Below are 26,812 nucleotides of genomic sequence, written 5' to 3' on the forward strand. Positions count from 1 at the left end.
AATCAAGCAATCAGTAGTAATATTTCAAATGGTACTGTAGTATATGTGACACCTTCTATTTTTATTTAAATGAAATGAAAGTAACGTTTTGGCACAATGTTATGTATTATTTCATCCAAAATTGCGTTTAATCATACATAGTCAAAGACTGTAATATTTTACGATATTTTTATGTGTTTGTGGCGGGTTGATTTTTTTTAATCAAAAAGAGTCAATGTCTGTAATACGTTATCACGTATAATGATTTGGACGGGTTGATTAACTATATTTTGTTAACACACGCAGAATTATTTATGATATGGATGTGCTATTCGCTAAAATGTTTTTAAGTTATTTAATTACGAGATGTATATGGACATGCACTTTGAACAGTGGTACATTATATTCTATAAATGGCGATAATGAAAACATATGATAGAGCCAATCGGACTGAGAGTGTGTTACTATATTTGTAAAATTGGTAGTAAAAATATCAAATTTAAGATCGTATCATTGTGTAACAGTATGAGAATGCTGTTAATTTATGTAAGTTTTGTTAATATACCTCTTAAGTAGTCCAAACATTTGTTGGTATATTGTTTGACAGGAAATATGGAGACAACCAACAGTAGTCCATGAAATCAATACAAATGGGGAACCGGGGTGGAATCACATACCACAGAGAAGTAAGCATCCCCTGTCGACTGGCCACAACGGCCGTGTGCCTCTTGTCATGTTCGAGCAAATGGAAAAAAATCCTTAAACAATATTTGACAATAAATTAACTATTTTATTTATGATTATGTTTCTGATTTTTAACCTTTGGAATCATGTGTTATATTATATACGTAAAAATATCGAATCGAATATTAACAATGTATCAATAGAAATTGTTTATTAAATTTTCGTTAAAAAAATGGCAACTTTGGAATTTTAGACTCAAAATAAGACTCAAATAATAAATTATTAAATATAATTTCTTTAAGTTAATTTGAATTTTGTCTGATGTTATTTAAGGAATACTTATAAGTTTTATGTGAGTTATTGGTGTGTTAATCACACAAACTTCTCACGTTAGCAAATTTCATGAAGCGTACAAGCGCATAATAAAAAAATATGCATACGTACGTGCAAATCTCTACGTTACATTCATCTACAGGGGATTCTTCCAGGCGAAAGAAACATATGGAGATAACGAACATTATTCAAGCTCAAAAGTCCATTAAACAATACAAAATTGGAACAGAGCAAACACGGACCTCAAAAACATGAGGCGGGATCAGGTGGCATGGAGGAGTGAGCATCCCCTGCCTACAGGTCACACCCGCCGTGTGCTCCTTGTCATTATCGGGAAATAACGGAAAAATCAGTAGACAATTCAGATTGTAAATAATGACCTAACAATTAGTATGAAAAACGTCAGTCAGCATTTGACTTAATGATTAATAGTATTTGCTGACAAGGTCATTGTATCGACCATAGAACTGACGAATTGAAATGAGACTACTGATATTCTTGTTAAATCAACTTGTTTGTCAATAATTTACCTCGTTTAAGAAATTGTTCACACGTAGAACTTGCTCTTGCGTATCGAATCAAATGAGAGGTGATGATTGTATATTACTGCATAAGTGAGGGAAGTTGACGATTGAAAAGTTAAAGTCCTCACGTTTATCATAAAGCTTGGTTGTTAGATTACCATTAACGTATTTTTCAAGTAATATATCTAGATATGAAACAGATGTGTCACAGTCTGTGGTATCTTTTATTTCAAGCTCACCGGGATATATCGTTTTGACATACGAATGGAAATAACCATTGTTAATTGACAATACGTCGTCAATATATCTAAATGTCGAGTTGAAGGGAACAGCAAGTGTTTTCTGCTTTAAATGAATACAAAAACAGATCTGCTAATAATGGAGCGCAATTGGTACCAATGGCAATTCCAATAGATTGTTGGAATATAAGGATTTGTTTTTCTACACATTAGAGTAAAAATAGACAAAATAATTCTACAATTTCTGTCGGTATACTTTTTACACCGATTCCTTGGTAGAGTTTAAGAAAAGAAAATGTCATAATACTTGTTCGCTGCAATTACAAAATGATAACCATATAATCTTCTTTTGAGTTAAGATTCTTATTCTCATATGGAGGAGTAACCACCCCCTGCCGACTTGTCATACCCTACGTGTGCTCCTAGTCATGATAGGTAAAAACGCAAAAAAACCGTAGACAATTAGTCTGTAAATCATGCCCTAACATTTCGTATGAAAAACGTAAGTCTGCAGTCGACTTAATGATAGGTTATATTTGCTGACAAGGTCATTGTATCGACCATTCAACATGCCAAAATTAATGATGACCTCAGACGAGATTGTTGGCTCAGACGGGCTGGAGGAGGAAGAAGACCTTCGTTCTCCTGATGTATCACCTCTTGTAAGCACGTGTATATCAGTTTTATCACAAAATTTACAAATTGAAAACAATATGCTTACTGATTCAAAATAAAGTGACTTGGAAAGTGACAGGAGATAAATTTTGGAATTAGAACTCAATTCACGTATGTTTAAAAACTACAATAACTTGGAAATTAGAAGTGAGAGATGTTGTTAACGACACAACGTAAAAAAATAAGCTCACATTTATAAGAATTGTATTACTCCATACATATCTTTATAATAATAAAATATTATAAATAAAATTTTACTTAGTGATACCCCTATCAATTTAATTTTGTCTGAAAATTTCACTGAATTATATAAAATACCTTTTTAAAATCATTAAGATTAACAAAAAGCTAGGTATTGTATATCGCGGCTAGGCAAGACTATCAATTGGTTGTATTCCCTGGTTTATTGTAGATTTTGGATTATTTAAGTAATTGTGACATTACTTTTGTATCAGCCCTCTTATATATTTATCTTTAAATTTTTTTTTATTATTTATAGTATTCTTATTTTTGCATGAACGTATTATCACTATATTTTGTTATAAACATTGTGTCGTTTTCTTCTTCATATTGTGCTCAATTTTATCTTGACATCACGTAGATATAAACTGTAAGAAGATGAATTATTTAATTTCATTTATCATGTAACAACACGTATCTGTATTCAGATAAATGAATGAAACAGAGAGAATAATTATTACGAGTTAATAACTAGCATGCGATAGAATTACGCAGTAGTTTATCACAAACACAAGCAAATCATTAGTTTGTTTGTTTGTTTGTATGTTGTTTAACATCCCTCTCGAGAATTTTTCACTCATATGGAGACGCCACCACTTGCCGGTGGAGATCTGCAAATTTTGCCCTATACTCGGCACTTACGGCCATTGAGCAGTGAGGGATCTTTTTCGTGCCAGCACCTACTGCGACACGGGACCTCGGTTTATACGGTCTCATCCGAAGGACCGGTCTCCACGTCCCACAGTGGGATTCGAACCCGCGACGTAAGGATCAACTCCTTACACCGCGACTCTAGAGCAGACGCTCTAACCACTGTGCCACGCGGTCGACGTAAATCATTAGTAATTTTTCAAATCGTACTGTACATAGTATACGTGACACCTTTATTTCTATGAAATGAGAGTCATGATTTTGCACAATGTTATATATTATTTCATCCTCATCCAAAATTGTGTTTAATAATTCAGTCAACGACTGTAATATTTTTTCGATATTTTTGTGCTCTTGAGGTTTTTTTTTTTTTAGAGGGATTCAATGTCTATGATATGTTATCACTTGGGCGGGTTGATAAACTTTATTTTGTTTGCATACGCAAAATTACTCTATCATATAGATTATGCTGTTCTCTGAAATCGCGTTATTTAATTACGAGTGGTATCTATACAAGTACTTTGAACAGTGGGTTATTATATTCTTCACATGGCGATGATGTAAACATAGGATTGAGACAATTTGGACTGAGAGTGTGTTACTATATTTGTAAAATAGGTAGAAAAAAAATCAAATTTAAGATAACATCTAGATCTTGGTGAAGCAATATGAGAATGCTGCTTATTTATGTTATTTTTGTTATTATACCTCTTAAGTAGGCTAAGTGTTGAACTTTGGAGACAATTTAATTAACAGTAGTCCCTGAAATCAATACAAATGGGGAACAAGGGTGGAATCAGATACCATAGAGAAGTAAGCAACCCCTGCCGACTGGCCACACCAGCTGTGTACTGCTTGTTATGTTAGGGCAAATGGAAAATCCATAGATACTTTTTGACAAAAAATGAATATTTTTAATTATAATTATGCTACTGATTATTAACACTAGGTAATCATGTACTATGTTGTATATGTAAAAGTATGGATATTAACAATGTATCATTATAAATTGATTATCAAATATTCATAAACTATTGGCAAGTTTAGGATTTTTTAGACTCATTATAAGACTCAAATTGATAAATCATTAAATACAATTTCTTTTTAAAGTTAATTTACATTTTGACTGGTGTTACTTAAGGAATGTTATTAAGTTTTATGTGAGTAATTGGTCTGTCATTCACACACACTTGTCAGCTTGCCATATTTCATGAAGCGCATTAGCGCTTCATCAAAAATATGCATACGTACGTGCAAGTCTCTGTGATTTACACACAATAATTCACAATAAACTTAAAAACATTCCTTATATTTACAGTTAACATGTTTAAAAGTACTAAAATATACTCAATGTTTGAATTTCTCGATCCTGTTCTATTATATCGTTAAATTTTTATGATCGTCTCTGTATCCTCATTGTGACATCATTTTTGTGCAAGTTTCTCCGTGCATGAGTGTACACGAAAATGACATTCAAAATGACATTCAAATTACAGTTGAGTTGGCTTAGTAGAAAAAACAAAACAAACATAAATATAAGATATTAATGCGCATGCCAATAGGGAATTTGGGTGGAGGGAAAGGGGGGGGGGGGAGGGGAGTAGCATTGCTATGCGTGAGGCTGCCTTTTTCACCCAATCGAATCTCATAAAAGATTAACTAAAAACTAAAGACAAAGCTGCAATATCAGCGGTAATGAGAGTTGCATTTAAGAATAGATAAACAATATATTTTATTGAAAAAAAAATATATGAATATTACTACTAGAAAAATTGTCTATATTGAGAAAGAAAACACACTTTTGACGAAGTATTTTATTAACTGAACGGCTAACTTTGCACCAATTTTTTTTCTCACAAAACTCACCATGTACTGAGGCATATCGCAACGTAGTTAAGAGAATTTATTAATGTACTTTTGACATCCAGCTATTTTGGTAGATTTTATCGTTAATTTATATTACTAAGCATCGCACCCTTTTCTCCTATCTATTTCTGACAGGTATATTTTATGCTGAAATTGTATGGTTTTTATCTGAATATAATGAATACAAATATGATAAATCCTTCACAATGTACTTTTTTGGACAATTACCAGCGTTACAACGCAAAATAAAATAGCGACACTAAATGTAATAAACTGGGATTATTATATTATACTAATTTGCTGGTTTATAAGTCAATACGATGATTTATCTACCTTTGGAGTACATTATTAACTTGTCCATCGAGCACGATGAATACTGTACTCCTACTCATCGTGTTGGCTAAATAACCGCAATAATTGTATTATCATATGATTCAATGATTAAATGACAAAAATTCATTAAGCAACCCATGTCATCTTATTTGTTTACATTTATTGAAGTACAGCTAAACATTATAAGAGGGGTAAAATAAAAATAACCAGTGAATATAATTTTTTTTTTTTAATCTATTTCAGGTGCAAATAGAAAAAAAAATAATTGTCAGGCATGTATGTAGGATTGATATGAATAAAAAAGGGGGGCATTATAAGAAGGTTAGGGAAATTAACAAAATATAACAACGACCCCCAAAAGAGAGAATACTCAAAACTCAAAATTTTATGTCGTTAAATGTTAAAGTCAATAAAGAAGGTAGGGGGCCATTCTTGAACAATTTAAATCTTAGAATTAAAATTAAAAAAATCACGTTCTTAAAAAATGGTGAGGAAAGGGACAGGCCCCATGGAACATCTCACATAACTTGCTATTATTATTTGATTGAATAATTTCTTTCTCTCTGATTGGCTAAGATCCACATTGAAGAATAAATACTACGTTACATTTACCTACAGGGGATTCTTCCAGATGAATATAATTTTTTTTCTCCTCATTAGACTAAAAATAGACAAATATCTTTAATATTATGTCAGTATACTTTTTACATCCATTCCATGCACAGTTTAATTTAAAAAAAATGTCATTTTCCTTGTTCGCTATCATTACAAAATGATAACCATATTATCTTCTTTGTATCAAAGTTCTTTTCCTCATATGGATGAGCAAGCATCTCCTGTTGACCTGTCATACCCGCCATGTGCTTCTAGTCATTATCGGGAAAAAACCGGGAAAATCCGTAGACAATTCAATGTGTAAATTATGACCTAACATTTAATATGAAAAACGTAAGTCAGCATTCAACTTAATGATAGATTGTATTTGCTGACAAGGTCATTGCATCGACCATCAAACTTTCCAAATGATGACCTCAATGAGAATGTTGAAATCCTTGTTTTATAAACGTGTTTATTAATAGCTTGCCTCGTTTAAAAAATGGTTACACACAGAGCAAGCTCTTGCGTATCGCATCAACTGAGAGACATTAACACCATTGTGTACTTAAAAAAGTAGGCTTCATATTTTAGCGGCTTTGGCGCAGACAGCGATGCGCTAATTTATGGTTACCGTTAATAAATGAATACGATATGATGCTTTTCATTGCTTGCTTCGATCTGCCATTTGAATTTCAGGCCTCGAACATCGAGCCAGGTTTAGTTGTTAATATCTATTTTCCAGGCAATAGGCCTATATAAATGTATGTAAATATATATTCATGCATAATGTGATTTTTTTTTCAAATTCACTGTTAATTTAATTTAATGTTAATATAAAATGGGTTATTGGTGATTGTCACTTAGATCATTCAGTTCATCATTGTCAACCAACATACTCTATATGTGACCCTCGACAATGTATATATACACACATGTATGGTATTAGTTACACAATACTATTCTAACATATGTATATATATATATATATATATATATATATATATATATATATATATATATATATATATATATATATATATATATATATATATATATATATATATATATATATATATATATATATATATATATATATATATATATATATATCACACTATTGATCCTCCGGGATGAGAAGATTTTAAGTGAATTGTTTGTAATTAATAGTAAACAGTAATTAAATGCTCAACAATAAAACAACGACCGCGTGTAATAAATACCTTAAGGCTATTTTCAGCCAGGTGGACACGATAATTGAACAGCAGTAATCTAATACGATGTTTAAAAATTATTTAGAGTAAGATATTTTTCCATTAACTCATGGACAATAAGTGGAAAACTTAAAAAAAAAAAATAGCGCTACATGTATAGCGCTAATTCATGACTACGCCAACCACTCCATACCCGGTGATTGCGACAAATTTTTAATACGTTAATTTATGTACACATACAGTAATATGTACTGCTATGATCTACATAATTTTGGGATACAAGTGCTTCACACATCCCATTCATACACCCCCATACCAAGTCTACAATAATATATTGTGTTATATATACAAATTAAAGTCGATTATATACAGCCATTATAAGTTCAACAGCACATCAAAGAATCAAACCCGGATGTGAATAATAGGCCAAGTCCTCCTTTTAATTGCATAACAAAAGGTTTCTAAATTATATACGAAATATTTTTCAAACAAAACAAATATGAATGTTTATCATTTTTATCTTATACAGAATACTACACTATTTTTTTTAAATTATTTTTTCTTCGATAAAAGATGAAAACTCCTTCAGTAATTAAAACATTTTAAAAAAAAGTAACTTTTTTTAACCACGAGTCATTTCAGTCTCAGCAGGCATTTCATTTTCTTTTATGTTTTATTATATTTAAGAGGCAGAACAAATGCAGACTTTAAGGAAATTCAGGTTGATATCCCGATGGAACATATATTTCAACAACCTCGTTTGAAGTCGACATTTTGTAAATTCAAATTCTCCATGGTCGTTGTATTGGCCTTGTTAGCAAATATAACCTTCCAATGGGTTGTATTTTGGCTGATTTGTTTCATTCCAATTGTTAGGCCTTTGTTATGTTCCCAAAACGAAGTTTGGGAACATATTGTTTTTACTCTGTTTCTTATTATTGTGTTCCCCAAACGAAGTTTGGGAACATATTGTTTTTACTCTGTTTCTTATTATTATGTTCCCCAAACGAAGTTTGGGAACATATTGTTTTTACTCTGTTTCTTCTTCTTCTTATTATGTTCTCCAAACGGAGTTTGGGAACATATTGTTTTTACTCTGTTTCTTACTATTATTATTATTCTTTCTTTTTCTTATTTCTTCTCCGGTACTTTTTTGTCCGCGAGTGTTCTAGGAAACTGCTCATCCAATTGAGATGAAACCTTTTTAGGGTTAATAGGCATGTTGTGTAGATGTGCGGAACGAAGGTAATTTTTCGCGCACATGCATGCACGTGAGGGCGCGTGCAATGAGTAAAATGACTGATATATTTAATATAGCCATAACTTTTATATTTTTTGATGAAATGCTTTGAAACTCATAATATAAGTATATATTAGAAGTGTAGATAAGATGATATGGTCAAATTAGCATGAACTCACGCGCATGCACGTGCGCTTTGCTCTGATTGGCTGAAACAAAAATCTCAATATCTTTCTTGTTTTTTGACAAAATACTTTGAAATTTAAAACATAGTCATACATTATGATGTACTATAATACGACATTCAAAAATTTTCATGAAATCACGCGCATGCACGTGCCCTGCAATCTGATTGGCTTAAAGTTTGAATGTCTATAACTCTCTTGGTTTTCAACAAAACAGGATGAAATTTAGAACACAGATGGACATTATGGATTCCTACAGGAAAGTATAGTCATCATGCACATGCATGTACGTGCACGCGCATGCAATGCGAAAATTACAAATACACTTGATTTACCGAATTTTTAAATATTTTTTGATTAAATGCTTTGATATTTAGTATATTAAGATATATTAATTGTGTCGTCAAAATGATATGGTCATTACGCACATGCATGCACGTGTGCGCGCGTGCAAATGCTCAAATGACCAATATACTTGATTTAGCCGTATTTTTTCTACTTTTTGATTAAATGCTTTAATACTCGGTATATTAAAATATATTTATAGTGTAGACAAGATGTTATGGTCATCATGCGCATGCATTCACGTGCGCGCGCGTGCAATGCTAAAATTTGCAATATACTGGTTAACTTCGGGGAAAATGTTGTTAAATTCTATTTTGGATAGAGTTTGCCTTTTTTAATGAACTTTAAAGGAAATAAGGCACCAAAAGGGAGTTGGGGAGCGTTTGGGAAACATCTGTAACGGTTCCCGTTACAATCAGCCCTAGGTAAAATTCTTTTTTTCTACTTTCTTCTCCGGTACTTTTTTGTCCGGGGTGTTCTCATAGAACCACTCATCCAATTGACATGAAACCTTTATAAGGTTAATAGGCATGTTGTGTAAGTGTTCGGAACGAAGGTCATTTTGCGCGCACATGCATGCGCGCGCGTGCAATGAGTGAAATAACTGTTATACTTGATGAAGCCGTAACTTTTATATTTCTTGATGACTTGCTTTGAAACTCAAAATATACAGATACATTAGTAGTCTAGACAAGATAACATGGTCAAATTAGCGTGAACTCACGCGCATGCACGTGCGCTCTTCTCTGATTGGCTGATACAAAAATCTCAATAATTTCCTTGTTTTTTGACAAAATACTTTGAAATTTAGAATATAAGTATACATTATAAGGTGCTACATGTTATATCGGAAAGTTCTTGAAAACACGCGCATGCAGGTGTGCTGCAATCTGATTGGTTGAAACTTTAAATTTCTATAACTCCCTTGGTTTTCAACAGAACAGGATGAAATTTACGACATGGATAGGCACATAGAGCTCCTACATTATGATCGATACTATCAAAATTGAATGCAAGGCCATGCATGCGCGTACGCTTTATTCTGATTGGCTAATACTTAAAGGGTTACATCTCTCTTATTTTTCAATGAGATTCTTTAATATTTAACACAAATGTATGTATTGTGAGACACTATAAGAAAATTAATGTGAAAAATGTAGAAAACGTGTGCAAGCACATGCGCTGAAATTTGATTGGCTAATACCCATATGGCTATATCGGAGTAGTTTTCCAGTGAAATACCCTTAAAAATAAAGTGTCCATCTATATTACAAAAGAATTGTCTAATTTATTGAAGCTTGTAGGGAATCGGGCATCATAAGGGATTGGGGAGCCGTTTGGGGAACATTTGTAACGGTTCCCGTTACAATTAGCACTAGTTATTATTATTCTTTTTTTTTCTTATTTCTTCTCCGGTACTTTTTGTTCTGCGAGTGTTCTCGGAAACTGCTCATCCAATTGAGTTGAAACCTTTTTAGGGTTAATAGGCATGTTGTGTAGATGTGCTCGTCGAAGGTCATTTTGCGCGAACATGCATGCACGTGCGGGCGCGTGCAATGAGTGAAATGACATTATTATAGCTGTAAGTTTTAAATTTTTTGATGAAATCCTTTGAAACTCATAACATAAAGACATATTAGTAGTGTAAACAAGGTGACATGGTCAAATTAGCATGAACTCACGCGCATGCACGTGCGCTTTGCTCTGACTGGCTGAAATCAAAATCTCAATATCTTTCTTGTTTTTTGACAAAATACATTGAATTTTAAAACATAGTCATACATTAGGATATCCCACAATATGATATATAAAAATTTTCATGAAATCACGTGCATGCACTTGCGCTGCAATCTGATCGGCTTAAACTTTAAATGGCTATAAATCTCTTGGTTTTCAACAAAACAGGTTGAAATTTAAAAAAGGGATGGACATTATGGATTCCCACAGGAAGGTATGGTAATCATGCACATGCATGCACGTGCGCGCGCGTGCTTTACGAAAATTAAAAATACACTTGATTTAGCGAATTTTGAAATATTTTTTGATTAAATGCTTTGATATTTAGTATATTAAAATATATTGATAGTGCTGTCAAAATGATATGGTCATTACGCTCATATATGCACGTGTGCGCGCGTGCAAAACCTCAAATGACCAATATACTTGATTTAGCCGTATTTTTTTCTACTTTTTGATTTAATGCATGAATACTCGGTATATTAAAATATATTTATAGTGTAGACAAGATGATATGGTCATTATGCGTATGCATTCACGTGCGCGCGCGTGCAATGCTAAAATTTGCAATATACTTGGTTAACTTCGGGGAAAATGTTGTTAAATTCTAAAATGCATAGAGTTTGCCTTATTTTATGAAGTTTAAAATGAATAAAGCACCAGAAGGGAGTTGGAGAGCGTTTGGGGAACATCTGTAACGGTTCCCGTTACAATTAGCCCTAGTTTATAATGAATTCGATTAAAGAGTGCTCCGTACCTGATCAATAGATTGGGCTCAAGGCGGGTGAAACTGGGTGACAGGGGATGCTTGCTTCTCCTGGACACATGATCTGAACTCTGGAATTTCCAGTGGACCATGTTTTGTGCCCTCTTTACAGATTTATATTTATAGTTTTTTTTTTTTTTTTTTTTTTTAAATTCATCGGTTATTTGCCTTCATGTTAAGACACTTTTATTACCTTTATGCTAAAAAGTAAAGACTTATTGAAAACATTTATGATATTTTTTTGTTGAAAAAGTAAGGCAATAGTTCATTTCAGAATGTAATTGTCTCAGGGCTTGACCCTCAACTTGACCCTAAACCCTCAACGATTGTAACCAGACGATTTTACATTAGAGTTTACATTATTGTTAAGAAAAAAAAACATTTTATTTCTAAACTATCGCAAATTTATGAGTTTATATTAGTGATGTCAACGTATATTCGAGTACTCGACTATCGTTCAATCATACCGACTATCGACTAAAATTTCTTTAGTCGGTTATTCGTTAAAAATGTGTTACCTGGAAGTAATTTTAAATTCAAGGTAATAAACTTGGATTCATCCATTTCATTTATATACAGATCAATGTTCTCGTATGTAAAACTCAGGGTATGGTTCAACTTTTCAAAGTAAGTATTTGTATGTCAATTTATGTTCAGCAAGTATGCCTCCAAAATCTACAGTTTTGGAAAACTTTAAAAGATTACAGGATGGAAAAACAGTTTAAAGTACGTTATCAAGGTTATTTGAAACTGAACTTGTATTCTGCAGTGGAACATTAAATATGATGTATCATATGCCGAATCCGTCAAACATACATTTAGTAAACACAGTCTTCAAGTGAAACTTTTCTTAAGTAAGTTCTCAGAAATATGCAAAAAAAAAAAAAAAAAAAAAAAAAAAAAAAAAAAAAAAAAACAGAGCAGAAAAGAAAAATGTTGCTATCACAAACATGATTATCAAGGATTGTCTACCACTTATTGTTGTAAATGGAGAGGACGTTCATGAATTGTTTGGTTTGGTAGATTCAAACTATAAAGTTTCAACCTGAAATTCCAGAAGATCTGACGTAATTCAACTATTCATAAAGAATAATTAAACAGTTGTTACGAAATTGTAAATACGTGTAAATTGGGGGACAGTTATGAGCGTAATTAAATGGTGTTTCTTTCTGATATTAATATCATATTAATTTCATATGTCTTTTTTTTAGTTTGTATTGATCATTTGCACAAAATCTCATTAAAATTTATCGCAAGCTCTCTCTGTTTTTATAAGAGGCACGCTTTAATAGCGATTCTCTGTAACCACTTAAACTTCTCTGCCACGGATGGTCACCGATTTTGATGAAACTTTGCCCTTTATAACAACTTGACACCAGAAACACACATCAAATAAAATTTCGTTGCTATGTGTCTTGGTTGACATGGTAACAGCCAGAAAAGTTGAAAAAAATTGAGATTTTCAGTTACTTTGAATCTTTATTAAGCCTTAATAAAGACTAAGAAAAACAAACAAACTATTCTCACAAAAACATGACACCTTGCATCTTCGCTAGCCAAGGATTTCTGATACGCTTCTCTCCTCATAAGCCCTTGGCATACGGTGTTAAAAAAAGTTGGGATTTTTTTCTCTAGTTGTGATTGGAGTTGATCGACATCATTCGACCAATCAGAAATTGTTTTTGTAAATGACGATATTTGCGTTCGGGATATATCGTGACTCTTTAATATCGGGAATGAAAAACGCAAGCAAACAACGATCCGTAAGATAACATGCCATTCTATGAATAGTTATATGGTGTCATCCAATATCTTAAGCTACGTGCAAAATATGTGATTAAGAATCTATTCTGAAGATGTAGATTTGCATTTTAACATGTTTAAATAACAAATTAACATAATTCAATACCTTCTTGTTAATTATTCTTTAAAAACATTATATTTTTAAATACGCTTTTTATTTCTGTCGATGACGCAATCTGTGCGAACCTGGTAAGAATCGTGATCACGTGACGAAAACAATCCCGTCTTTTGTCAGCACCGTATGCCAAGGGTTTATGAGGAGAGTAGCGTATCAGAAACCTTTGGCTAGCGAAGATGGACACCTTGTTGCCACTTATGCTATAAAGAAAAAAATTAGAATTTATCTCTAAGTAAGTTGTAACCATGGGTACATTTGGTATACATTTTAGATGCTGAAAAATGCTCAGTATTCACTAATGATAGATGTTACATGATCAAACTCAATCAACAACCAAAGAAAAACAATAAAAATATTTGGCCTTTAGTAATTAGGTATTGGCAATATTCTAAAAATAACTTTCATGGTTGCCATGGTAACACAGTGTAACCATGCAAAATCTGTTGCTAAGATTGGGTTAATCCTACTATCTTGATGAAAAGCAATAAAATTCATGACGGGCACATATACATCCTTAGGACCTTGCAATGCCAACAACATAAGAAATATTGGTATTAATTGTTATTTTGAAGTGTAACCATGAAACAACTTACCAGTTGTTTAAAGTATTTTTTTTTTTTTTTTGCTGCTTTAGGAATTTACTTACCTTTTAATCAAGAAACATATTGTTTGACTCACCTTGAATAGTGCTTAACTGTAGAACTAGAGTTGAAAATCATATAATGATAAAGTTTGTTGAAAAATACAACACTGTTGCTATGGTTACCAAGAAGGGAAAATGTTTGGTTTTGTTAATTTTTATCAATATTAAATCCTATGTGCCAGCTTTTTGCATCCAGTAAGAGATTGGTTGGTAGTAAAAATTAAAAGTCAGGTTAGTTGTTCATATATATTAATCATAAAAGTTTTGGGAATCTACAGGTACATACAAGGGTACGTATCCAAGGAAACAAAACATTTTTCAGATTTTTATGCATATTTTTTCGGCTAATTTCCATAGCAACGCTCTATTTGAAGAGCTGAATTTGAAGTTTTTGAAATGTGAAAATTACGGTCACATCAGCGCCTTTAAAAACTGATCATCAGTTATATAGAAATATGCTTTTTAAAAAGATAGGATAAGAATAAAACACTAAGAAAGTAAATTTAAAATAACTTTGTGGTATTAAAACCATGGCAACCATTGCCAACCTATAAGAAATATCATATTTCGTCCTTAGTATATGTTACAAAGATTTCCTGTCTATTATTATTTTATTTTCAGAGCGAGATGGGTTGCCCCATGTGGCACATATCAAGTCAATGCGGGGGAACACTTTGGGAAAGGATGTTATATGGACTCATTGGTTTTTGGACTCATTGAACTCAATGAACTGAACCTTGATCAGAGTCATGATCAGAGTTGGGCATATCTCCTCAAAGTTTCACCTTTGGATGCAAGTGATCGGCTGATATATTGTAAATGTCGTGCAAGAGTATAGTAGGAATGTGTGCCCACATAGCTGCTTCAATACAGTTTTGTGGTCTTGGACACCATATGGGACAAGTTCATTGACAATACAGCATTTATTCAAGATGCATTTGACAAGTATGAATCAGATACTGTTTAGAAGAAAAGCAATGACCTGCTCTTACACACTCTATATATATACAACCTACATTAAGTAAATAAGCTATTGACATTTCTGAAGCTATTTTATTAATTAAAAAAAATTCTGCTGTGTTATTTGTAAAAACATGTATATTTCAAAAACTCGAATCGGGTTCATTTTTTAAATGCAGGTTTATATTAAATCCCACCTGTGAGTGTAATGTCGGGTGCTGTAATAGCCCCCCCCCCCCCCCTGTATTTTATATCTTAATCTAAAGATTAAAATAAATGCAGTGAAATGTTTTGCCAAATGTATTTACTTTTTGAATGAATAAATCATAATTTTGATCATGAATTCATTATTATTTGTTTCTAAGCTGTTGAATTAAAACCCGATTTAATGATCATTGGGCTTGTAGGAGCTGAATTCAGTGCGTTGGTCTTAATATTCAAGTTTGAAATATGACCCCCTCCCAACTCCCGGTCAATTTTCCACCCAGGATCGAGAGATTCGACTTCAGCGTCTGAAAAAATATACTGCAAGCTTACGCTAAGATTAAGATACACATACACTCAATCGTAGAATCCGAGCTGCATCTTGCTATTATTCAATTTCGGAATGGGCCAAGGGGTGGGTACTTTTTGAATGCTTATCTGTTACTTTTATATTTAAAAGATAACACTCAACGTTACAATAAAATCTCCGTTGTATTTTAAATCAGATTTCCTCTTTCTGTTAAAATCTGTGTTGAATTGTGAAATCATTGGATTAAATACTAGTAATTAGATCTTTGTAGTTAACTTTGCCTGTCAGTATGTATTGCAAATCCAAAAGTAGGTAGTCTTGTTTTTAGTGGTGTTTTTTAAAGATCTAAAACACACAATATATATATGTTTTAGCTTCAAAAATAGCAACAACAACAATTAAATGAATTGCTTATTATGTTCCCCAAACGAAGTATGGGAACATCTTGTTTTTACTCTGTTTCTTATTAGGGTCTTCCGTCTTCAGCGGAAGACCCTTCTATTATTCTTCGGTTTCTTTTTTACCTTTATTATTATTAAGGTCTTCCGTCTCCACGGAAGACCTTATAGTGATTCTATAGTTTCTTCTTATTATTATTATTAGGTCTTCCGTTCACAGAGGAAGACCTATAGTGATTGTATTGTTTCTTTTTATTATTATTAAGTCTTCCGTTCACAACGGAAGACTTATAGTGTTTGTATTGTTTCTTTTTATTATTATTAAGGTCTTTCGTCTCCACGGAAGACCTAATAGTGATTCTATTGTTTCTTATTATTAAGGTCTTCCGTCTTCACGGAAGACCTTATAGTGACTCTACTGTTTCTTCTTATTATTATTATTCTTATTTTTTAGACAAATTTTGTGCACGCGATATCTCGAGAACTATTCAGTGGTTTTTCATCAAACTTTCAGGGATAATGCGCCATTAAATGCAATTGTTACATTTGGAAGATGTTTTGAATAATTCGCTACCGGTTCAAAGTTATGGATAGTTTTCTGATTTTAAAATGAAATTTTGTCGCCCCTTTTTGCAAAAATGGTCAAGGATATGAACTGGAGACTTGTTAGAGACTATAGGGCATGTCTTTCAAATATGCGGAATCTCCTTTTCGTGCGTCGTCATTACTTCCGGTCGCTACCGGAAGCGAATTAAAAAATCAATTTTTTAAAAGTTTTTTTGTTTCTCAATATTTTTCTATGATTTTAGAAAGGTTAATAGCGATGCTTATCGAAATATGTAATATATATTTGTTTTAAAGAAATGTCCACCGGAAGTAGTTTTAAAAATAGAATTTTTCGATAAAGTTTGTGCACACCATATCTTGTGAAATATTCAGTGGGTGTTCGTCAAACTTTTAGGAATAATGCGCTATAAAAAACCATTGTAACACTTGAAAAAAGTTTGGAAAAATTCGCTTCCGGTTCCAAGTTATGGACAGTTTTCTGATTATAAAATGAAATTTTGTCGCCCTTTTTTCAAAAATGGTAAAAGATATTAACTGGAGACTTGTTAGAGAGTATAGGGCATGTATTTTAGATATGCGGAATCTTCTTTTCGTGCGTCGTCATTACTTCCGGTCGCTACCGGAAGCGAATTAAAAATTCAATTTTTCCAACTTTTTTGTTTCTCAATATTTTTCTATGATTTTAGAAGTGATAATATAAATTCTTATCGAAATATGTAATATTAAATTTGTTTTTAAAAATGTCCACCGGAAGTAGTTTTAAAAATAGATTTTTTTCGATAAATTTTGTGCACACCTTATCTTGAGAACCATTCAGTTGTTTTTCGTCAAAATTTCAGTGATAATACGCTGCAAAATGCCATTGTTACACTTTAAAAAAAGTTTTGGAAAAATTCGCTTCCGGTTCCAAGTTATGGACATTTTTCTGATTTTAACATGAAACTTTGTCATTGCGGGATCTAAAGAAAGGCTAAAGAAATGAACTGAAGACTTGTTGGAGAGTATAGAACATGACTTTTATATATGTGGAATCCCCTATTTATGTGTCGTCAATACTTCTGGTCGCTACCGGAAACAAATTAAAAAAGTCGAATTTTCAGCTTTTTTGTTTTTCAATATTTTTCTTTGATATAAGTAGGTTTAATAGAGACTCTTTTTAAAATGCGAAATATATGATTTGTATTAATATTGATAAATCCAAACTCTAATAATTACTCTTATTTTTAGACAAATTTTGTGCACGTAGTATTTAGAGAACTTTACAGTAGGTCTTGTTGCAAAACGTTCCAGTTTTTTTTTTTATTAAATGTGTAAACTAAACGGAATACTCCACTTTTTAGGTAAACAAGAGAATAAATTATGTAGGAAAACATTGCAAATGAAATGCTTTAGTGTTACTTGCCCATATTCGATAAGTATAATTCCATAAAGGTACATTCTAAAGGTAAAACATCAGGCTATATCAGCATATTTTTATATTGTATTGAAGCTATCACACACATTCAAAAGAAAACACTTTCAAAAGAAAAGGCGCAATGATTTACTCGTAACGTTTGGCGTGAAATAATTTACCGCTCCCGCCTTTAATAGTAGGCAAATTGACTGAAGTACAGAGAAAGATTACACGGATACGTCTCCATTTGGAATTGTGTGGAATAAAAAGTTGAATGCATAAAGAATAAAGAACGTAAAGACATCAGTAGTTTTCATTAGTAGCAGATTATGTCTTTTACTAAAAGTTATTGTTACAGTCCCTGAAACGGTCTACTTTCCCACTTGAACGGTGAGCGAACGGTGAACGAACTCTGAACGAACGCAAAGCGAACGGTGAGTGAACGATGTGTGAACGCTGAACTCAACTTCGTGAACGACGTGTGAACGCTGAACGGTGAGCGAACGGAGAACGCGAACGGAGCGCAATCGCGAGCGGAAAGTGAACGGTGAACGAACGGTGAACGCAAGACGAACGATTTATTCGGAATGCCTCTGATTTTTTCCTTGCATTGAAACCATTCTATTGTATTCTAACGCCTGTTGTTAAAAAAATAAATAAATAAACAAGTCAATAAAAATTGTCCAAAGAAAGACGATACATGCACATTAAGTAAAATTATTAACTTATGTTTTTTATAATATTTTCTGCACATATGTACGATGTTTAAAATCAACTTTTTTAAACACGATTTTAATCGCTGTAAAACATTGTAATTGTTACCGAACGCTGAGGTATAAAAGATTAAGTAATTCAGTTGTAAAAATAAATATGTTAATTCTTATTTGATATATAAAACCATTACATAAAATGTGGATTTTAGAAGAGAAAACTACGGACTTGTAGAATGAATTACAACGGTTGTAACAGCCATACACATATGTCCGTGCCAAGGCGATGTCGTGTAAAATAATGAGAAAAAAATTAAAATATTTTACAAAATTATGTGGACGTATTGCATAAATACAAAAGTATTTTAAAATTTGAATGCAATAATATATTTATGTGTCAGTTTTATTTTTTATGATGATTTATTGAGCAGACTTCTACATGTATCTGTAGACATTCCCCGGCCGTGATTATACTCGGACAAGATGATACAAAAGGGCATCCATATTATTTGTTATAGATTAAATTTTCACAACCTGATATTTAAGTAATATGCTTTCATAGTTTTTATTAAACAGACAAATGAGAGAGAGAGAGAGAGAGAGAGAGAGAGAGAGAGAGAGAGAGATATTTTAGCCCCCCCTTTCCTCAAATGTTTGTACCTATATCAAACAAAAATTCTTAAATTTTTTTCTAAATATATCAGGCAGTGAAAGTAACTTTTTTTTTTTTATCAACAAATCCATTTGTTTTAGAGTCATAATCGGTTTTTATTTTCCTGCTTCAAGTTCACACGAAGTCCACGTGCTTGACCTGTCAATCAAAATCATTCGACACTGTGCAAGTCTCGTTACACCGAAGGGAAAGTGTTAAGTTTTAACATTTTTTCTTATCCTTTCTAGATCTGATTCCAACATTTAAAAAAAAAAGTAATAGATGAATAAAATACATTGGGAATAAACACTTGGAATGATTAAGCCGCTTGAATCTGAAACATGCTCCCTGCCAATTTAAAATATCACCACCGGCACATGTATATTTTGAACTACTATTATTAAATGACTTTGTTTAGATGCATGTTTGTTTTGAGACTGAAATATTTGTGCTACAAAACACATTAACTTCTTTTTAAATGTTAATTAAAATATACTGGAAATACTAACTAAGTAACCCATCTAAGGGAAGGGTGGGGGGGGGGGGGTGGTCTTAATCATATCGAATGGCAAACATATAAATTTAAGGTGAAAAATATCATTACTGGAGAATCACTTTGGTTATATTAATGATAATCATGTTATAAAGGCATTTCTCTCTCGCTTATTAAAGACTTCATATATGTAAAGTAGAAAAAAAATTCTATAATGTATTATATTTTAAACAAACATTTTTTTTTTTAAACCACACACTATCAATTTAATTCGCTCTAAAGATATTTAATTAACTGGATATCCGCAGTACTGTTTACAATTCTCAGAACTAGTTCTAACATGTATTTCTGTATTTAAAAAAATGTGTTAGAAATAAATATTTTCGTATTTTTGCTGCAGTTGGTAAATTAATTGACTTTGGTTATTATCTATCCATTAACGATTTGTCGTCTCTAACATAACAACAAAATGTTGCAGTGCTTGAAGTATCTGTATATTTCCCGTATTTAAATTTAATTTTTCAGCATTGTTCTACGTAGGTACATACATAACAACATTTATTTTCCAGATAAATTTAATAAATGATCAAACAGCTAAGTTAGTATATATTAGGAGGTAAACTACTTTATTTTGATATTTAACTTTCTCATAAATATTGCTCATCGATAAAGTACTTGAAATGACGTTATGTATGTTGTATATACTGCAAATGTCTAGAGAAAAGTCAGCGATTTCTCGAAAACTATTCTATGAATTTCCTTGAAATTTTCAGGGATAAAAGGTATTTATATGAATTTTATATAAAATTCCGTTTTTTGGTAAATTCGGTTCCAGTGCCAAGTTATGGACAATTTTCTGATTTTAAAATGAAATTTTGTCCGCGAGTGTTCTCAAGAATGGCTTAAGATATTAACTGGAGACTTGACTTGTTAGAGATGATTGAACATGATTTCTAGATTGGAGAGGGCGCCTTTTCGTTCGTCGTCGGCACTTCCGGTCGCTTACGAAAGTGATCAAAGAAATCGTTAAATTTCAACTTTCCTTTTTTAAATCAATTCTTACATCACATTATTGCATCTCTTTTGTAGTTTCGAAATATGTTGGTCCCACAGAAAACAAAAACGTCAACCTCCGGTTATAAGAGAAAAACTACATTATTTGAGTATTTTTCTTTCCCATTAATATCTTTTGTAGATAGAGTATTTGGAATGACAGCAAATGTCTAGAGTAACCTCAAATATCTTTCAAAAATTCACTTCCGGTCGCGTGTTTTCCTGTCCTAAAATGAGAAGTTACCTGAGCAAGATCTCAGAAACGGTAGGAGGTTAAGATACCAGACTTATATAAAGAACAGACCTTAAGATGTAGCCAAAAACACTTGGATTCAGAGCGTCAGCCGTCACTTCCGGTCGTCACAGGAAGTGATCAAAGAAATCGAAAATTTCAACTTTTCTTTTTTTATTTAAAAAATGCATCATTTTATTGCATCTTTTTCGCAGATTCGAAAGATGTTGGTCCCGTCGGAAACAAAAACGACAACTTAGGGTTATAAGAGAAAAACTACAAAATTTGAGTATTTTACTTTCCTATAAATATTCTTTATAGATAATGTATTTGAAATGAATTTTAAATATGTTATTCAGACTGCAAAGGTCTAGAGTAACCTCAGACATCTTTCAAAAATTCACTTCCGGTTCTGTGTTTTTAATGTCCTCAAAATGAAAAATTGTCTGAGCGAGATCTCAAAAAACAGGTAAAAGATTAAAACACCATTTTTTTATGAGTAACAGACCTTGAGGAGTAGGCAATACCATTTTGGTTAAACGCGTCTGTCGTAACTTCCGGTCGTCACAGGAAGTGATCAAAGAAATCAAAAATTTTAACTTTTCTTTTTTAAATTAAAGTTTGCATCACTTTATTGCATCTCTTTCGCTGTTTTGAAATATGTTAGATTCCACCGGAAACAAAAACGTCAACTTCCGGTTTTAGGTGTCAAACTACGTTATTTCGATATTTAACTTTCTTATAAATATTGCTTATCGATAAAGTACTTGAAATGTTTTTATGCATTTTGTAGATACTGCAAATGTATAGAGAAACGTCAGAGATTTTTTTTTTTATAAAATTCACTTCCGGTCGCGTGTTTACCTGTCCTCAGAATTAGAATTTGTTCTCACAATATTGCTCGGCAACAGTAAACGACTGAAGTCTAAAACTTTTAGAACTGATAGTCAGTCATCAGTTTATTTGAATCGGGAGGAAATCTTGTATCGCCGTTACTTCCAGTCGTGACAAGAAGTGATGCAAAAAAGTGAATGGTTAATGGTTAGCAAGTTGGATTTTCACGCTGACAACCAGGGTTAAATCTCCAGAGTGTCTGAATTTCTTTTATCACCTTTTCAGCTTGAATTTACGTTTTTATTTCAAAATCGGACGGAAGACCTCTCATTGCTCGCAATGAGTTTCTAGTATTCTTAATATTATTGTATAGACGAAATTTTGTAAAGGACTTTGTCCGCTCCATTTTTCCAGAACAGCTTAAGATATGAAAGTTAACTCTGTCAGATATCATAGATAATGACTTGTAGATGTCACCATGAATATTCTTTCCGTCGTCAATACTTCCGGTCGTCACAGAAATTGGATTAAAAAGTCGATTTTTTCTATTTCTTCGTCTTTCTAACTTTTTTTTCTGTAATATTCATAGGGTATGTAAAGGCCCCTCTTTGAAGATTTTACGTATTACCAGTTTCTTGAAAGGATTAAGAAGGAATTAAATATCTTTAAATATCTTAGAATTTCCGAAAACGTAGGACCAACGTTTCTTAAACGCTACAAAATATTGATTTTCCCCCCGTATATATAGTTTGCGGGGAATGCTCAGTGCTCATTCACGTAGGAAGTGGTTTAGAGTTAACACCTACCTGGTGATTGGGATAGGCCAGAAAAACCTTCCTGTTGCCATGAAAACGAGTTTATATTAAATAAAAACGGTTGTATATGATATGTGTGTGCATTTTATTCGCCCCTATTTTTTGTCAACTGTAGAAGACATTGTCATCTTTACCCCCCCCCCCTTTTCTCTTTTTCGCTTTTATGTTTTGCATTGTTTATAAAATGACCTTGACCTTCAAATCACAAGCAACTCTTCTTGACGTTTTCAAAATTATAAGCCTTAATTCTTTCTACAAAATAATGCTAATTTACATGTTTATGTTCAAGACCCCCCCCCCCCCCCCGCCCCTCGCCTCAAAGCAACCAGGTAGAATACACAGATATAAAATTCACAACTTATAAGGAATTTTCTTAAGAGTTTCATTAATAAAATTCGGTTCCCCTGATGTGATTTGATATTTTGCTTCCATTCATTCTTCTGTTTTGTCTATAGAATTTATAATTATTTTATTTAGAATTAATTTATCTTTAGAAAGTAGTGATTGTCAGCTGCATTCATTAGCATTTCGCGTTTTCTTGTATATCTATTATTTACATATTAATAATTTCGTTAAATAACATTTAAAAGTATTAAAACTTCATTTCTATTAAATTTTATTAATTTGTAAATCCTTGGATCCGCTCCTGCAGGTGCGCGAAAGCCTCATCACTACTGTAAACAAATTATTCATCACGCCGAAAATGTTCACGATTCCGCTAAATTAAGAAAGTTTACACATAGTTTTTCATCTCATAAACAACCATCAGCCCTGTCCAATGCAGAAATGCTCCAACTGAAGGGGAAAATTCAGAAATTGTTTTACGTCAGCCATGTTTTGACGTGAACCTTACACGGCATTCTGTTATTAAGGTCTTCCGTCTTCAGCGGAAGACCTTCTTGTTATGTTCCCCAAACGAAGTTTGGGAACATATTGTTTTTACTCTGTTTCTTATTAAGGTCTTCTGTCTCCAACGGAAGACCTTATTGTTTTCGTTCGGTTTCTTTTTCCCTATTATTATTATTAAGGTCTTCCGTCTTCAGCGGAAGACCTTCTGATTATTCTTAGGTTTCTTTTTCACTTTTATTAAGGTCTTCCGTCTTCAGCGGAAGACCTTCTTGATATTCTTAGGTTTCTTTTCCACTATTTTTATTAAGGTCTTCCGACTTCAGCGGAAGACCTTACTGTTATTCTAAGGTTTCTTTTCCACTATTTTTATTATTGTTTTTTTTTTCCTACCGATTTTGTGCACGCGAGTTCTCGGAAACGGCTCACCCGATTTTCATGAAACTTTCAGGTCTGATAGAGAATTAAAAAATCTAGAAAGATATTTTTTTGTTTTGATGACATCACTTCCGGTACGGAGATTTTCGAGATTTGGTGATTTTGGAGGGTTAGTTTGTCCGGGCATTTTCAAGAAAAGCACTCAACACAGGAACGTGAGATTTTCAGTGATGATAGAGCAATATATGTAGATTTGTACTTGGGTGTTCATTTTTACCCAAAATGCCAAACTTCAACGTCCGCTACAGCCCAAATTTTTATCTTCTTTTTCCTACTTGTTAACTTTGATGCCTCATATCTTGCTTATTTCTCGACGGATTTTAATCAAAATTTCGGAGTTTATAAACGTTACAAAACTCTATCAGAATAATATAATATTTTTCCAAAATCCACTTCCGCTTTCGAGTTATTTCCCTTTAGGTGAAAATTTAGGGTCTTTAATTTTCAGACAAATATTCCGAGACTACAGAAGTTGGAACATAAATACTACTGAATATAAGAAACAGAAGCAAAGAAGTTGTGAACATTGATTTTTGTTTTTTGATTTCTGCGTTCAAATTGCCGCTAGATAGAGGTCAAAAATTAGAACGCATGAAAGAACAAAAATTGACACATGTTTTCCTTTGTATCTTTCAAATAAAAAATATTTTATTAAGACATGTAGAATAAAAGTTGTGAACAATCTAATTACCTTTTAATTGACACCACTAAAAAGGAGCTGGCCCCTTAAATTAGGGATCTAGGGCCCTTGAAAGTTTTTGCTTTATAACTCAAAAACGAGAAAATATGAATGGTGATTCATTGCGTATGGACTAACGATCTGCGGTTACTTTAATTTAACCATTAAACGCACAAGCTTTGCTCTTTTTGCTCTTTGCTCTTTTTCTACGTTTTGAAACAGTAAATTAATCCGTTTTCAACACAAATATTTCAAGTCCTATTTTTTTTCATCACAGGATTTTATCATGATTATACCAACTTTAAACTTTTAAAGAGAATCTTCGAATCATAAGGGTGACCAGTCTTACTTTAAAAAATGATTCGTTATTTTATTGAAAAGTGAATGAAATGGATTAAACATTGATATGTAACTCCGTCACGTGGCCAAGGTCTGAACTTCATAAGCGACTTCTGTGTTGCACTATGCCTATTTATATTACAGAGTTGATAGTAAAGTTTTAATAAAATACCTCAAGATTTTAAAGCAATGAATTTTGTTTTTATAATTAATTCAAAACCCGTAAATGATCTTTTTTAAGTATAGTATGCTAACATAATAATTTTGTTGTGGGATTAAATATCGGTAGCGGGTTATACATGTAGATAACAATAAACCTATATCGTATGTTCAGAACTGTAAATTTCAGAATGCATATAACACATTTTTTTTAAATATCAATTGGGACGGAAAAGGTACACACCGGGAAAATTTTAGTATCACTTGAATATCTAACTGCAGAACTGTACATGTCATGTAGCTTTCCGACAAAAAAAAATTATTGACGGACCGGAGTCTCTGGTCATCCATCCCATTTTTTTCAGACCAGTGAACTTCAGTGCAGCTACTGAATATCACAAATTTATCATTCTTAATTAATACACTTTGACAACTTTATTTCAATTATAAATATCATAATCGGCAGCCTTTGTATCATAAACTATTAAACTATTTGTATCTTTTACCGTATTGAATTGAGTATTTTCTTTCAAATAATTGACTTGTAACTCACGTACATTACTTTTCTGGGTTAGTTTTAAAAAATACGATCAAGAGAGAGAGAGAGAGAGAGAGAGAGAGAGAGAGAGACTCATTTGCTCATGTACATATATACCAGGTAGTTCCTGTATCAAATATTGTTCAATTTTCTTAATTTTATTTGCAATATCAATCGTAATCTCTCTATTCTGTAAATCTATTTGTTGATTATTTTCAACTTCAATCACAATATGTAGTACTAAAATGAAGTCCATGCACGGGTGCTTTTGTACACCTGGAAATAATTTTTATTTAATCCTTCGTCCATGCCTTCCTCCTTCACGGAAAAAAGATTAATTAATAAATTAACCGAACGAGGTTGAAAAAATGCCGGACCATTTTTTTTTTCTCAAATTAACTGCATTGAATATACTTTTTTCATTTCACTGTACACGTGTCCTGAATAAAACTGCGTGGTTTGGGTTTGTCAAAGTGTTTTTAGACCAAGACAAGTCAGTCGCAACTTTTCGGGCCTTTCCAACTAACGGAAAAAAAAACTTCGGAATGTATTACGTAGACTCCCCCCCCTCTTCACAAACTTTGAAATAAATGACTATAAATGACTCAATGAGGGAAGATATTAAATTTGTTTGTTGAGTATTGAGTTTAAGTTTATTGAATGTAAAGATATTACCTAAAATATACTAATTAGCTAGAATGGACTTTCATCTCCATCTATCCTTAATAAAAAGGAATCGACTTCATCTTGTATAAAATTTTAACATCCGGTAATATTAAAACATTCGGGGTTGTTTTTCCGACCTCTGACGGAAACGCCCGAGATGATGCGATTGCGGAATCAGGATTTTTAAATATCTTCATTGGCCAGTTTTGCTTATTTTGCACTCCGGGGTTTTTGAAAAAAAATGTGTTGATCAACATCCGAATAAAATGGTAATTAAATAGAGTGCCAAATACTGTACGTGTACATTAATTGGTGTATTCAAAATTTAGCGCAATCAAGGGGTAAGTAGTTCTTGGC

The sequence above is a fragment of the Saccostrea echinata genome, unplaced genomic scaffold (assembly GCF_033153115.1).
Source record: "Saccostrea echinata isolate AGI-Se365-2 ecotype Australia unplaced genomic scaffold, CSIRO_AGI_Sech_v1 ptg000029l, whole genome shotgun sequence".
Classification (NCBI taxonomy): Eukaryota; Metazoa; Mollusca; class Bivalvia; order Ostreida; family Ostreidae; genus Saccostrea; species Saccostrea echinata.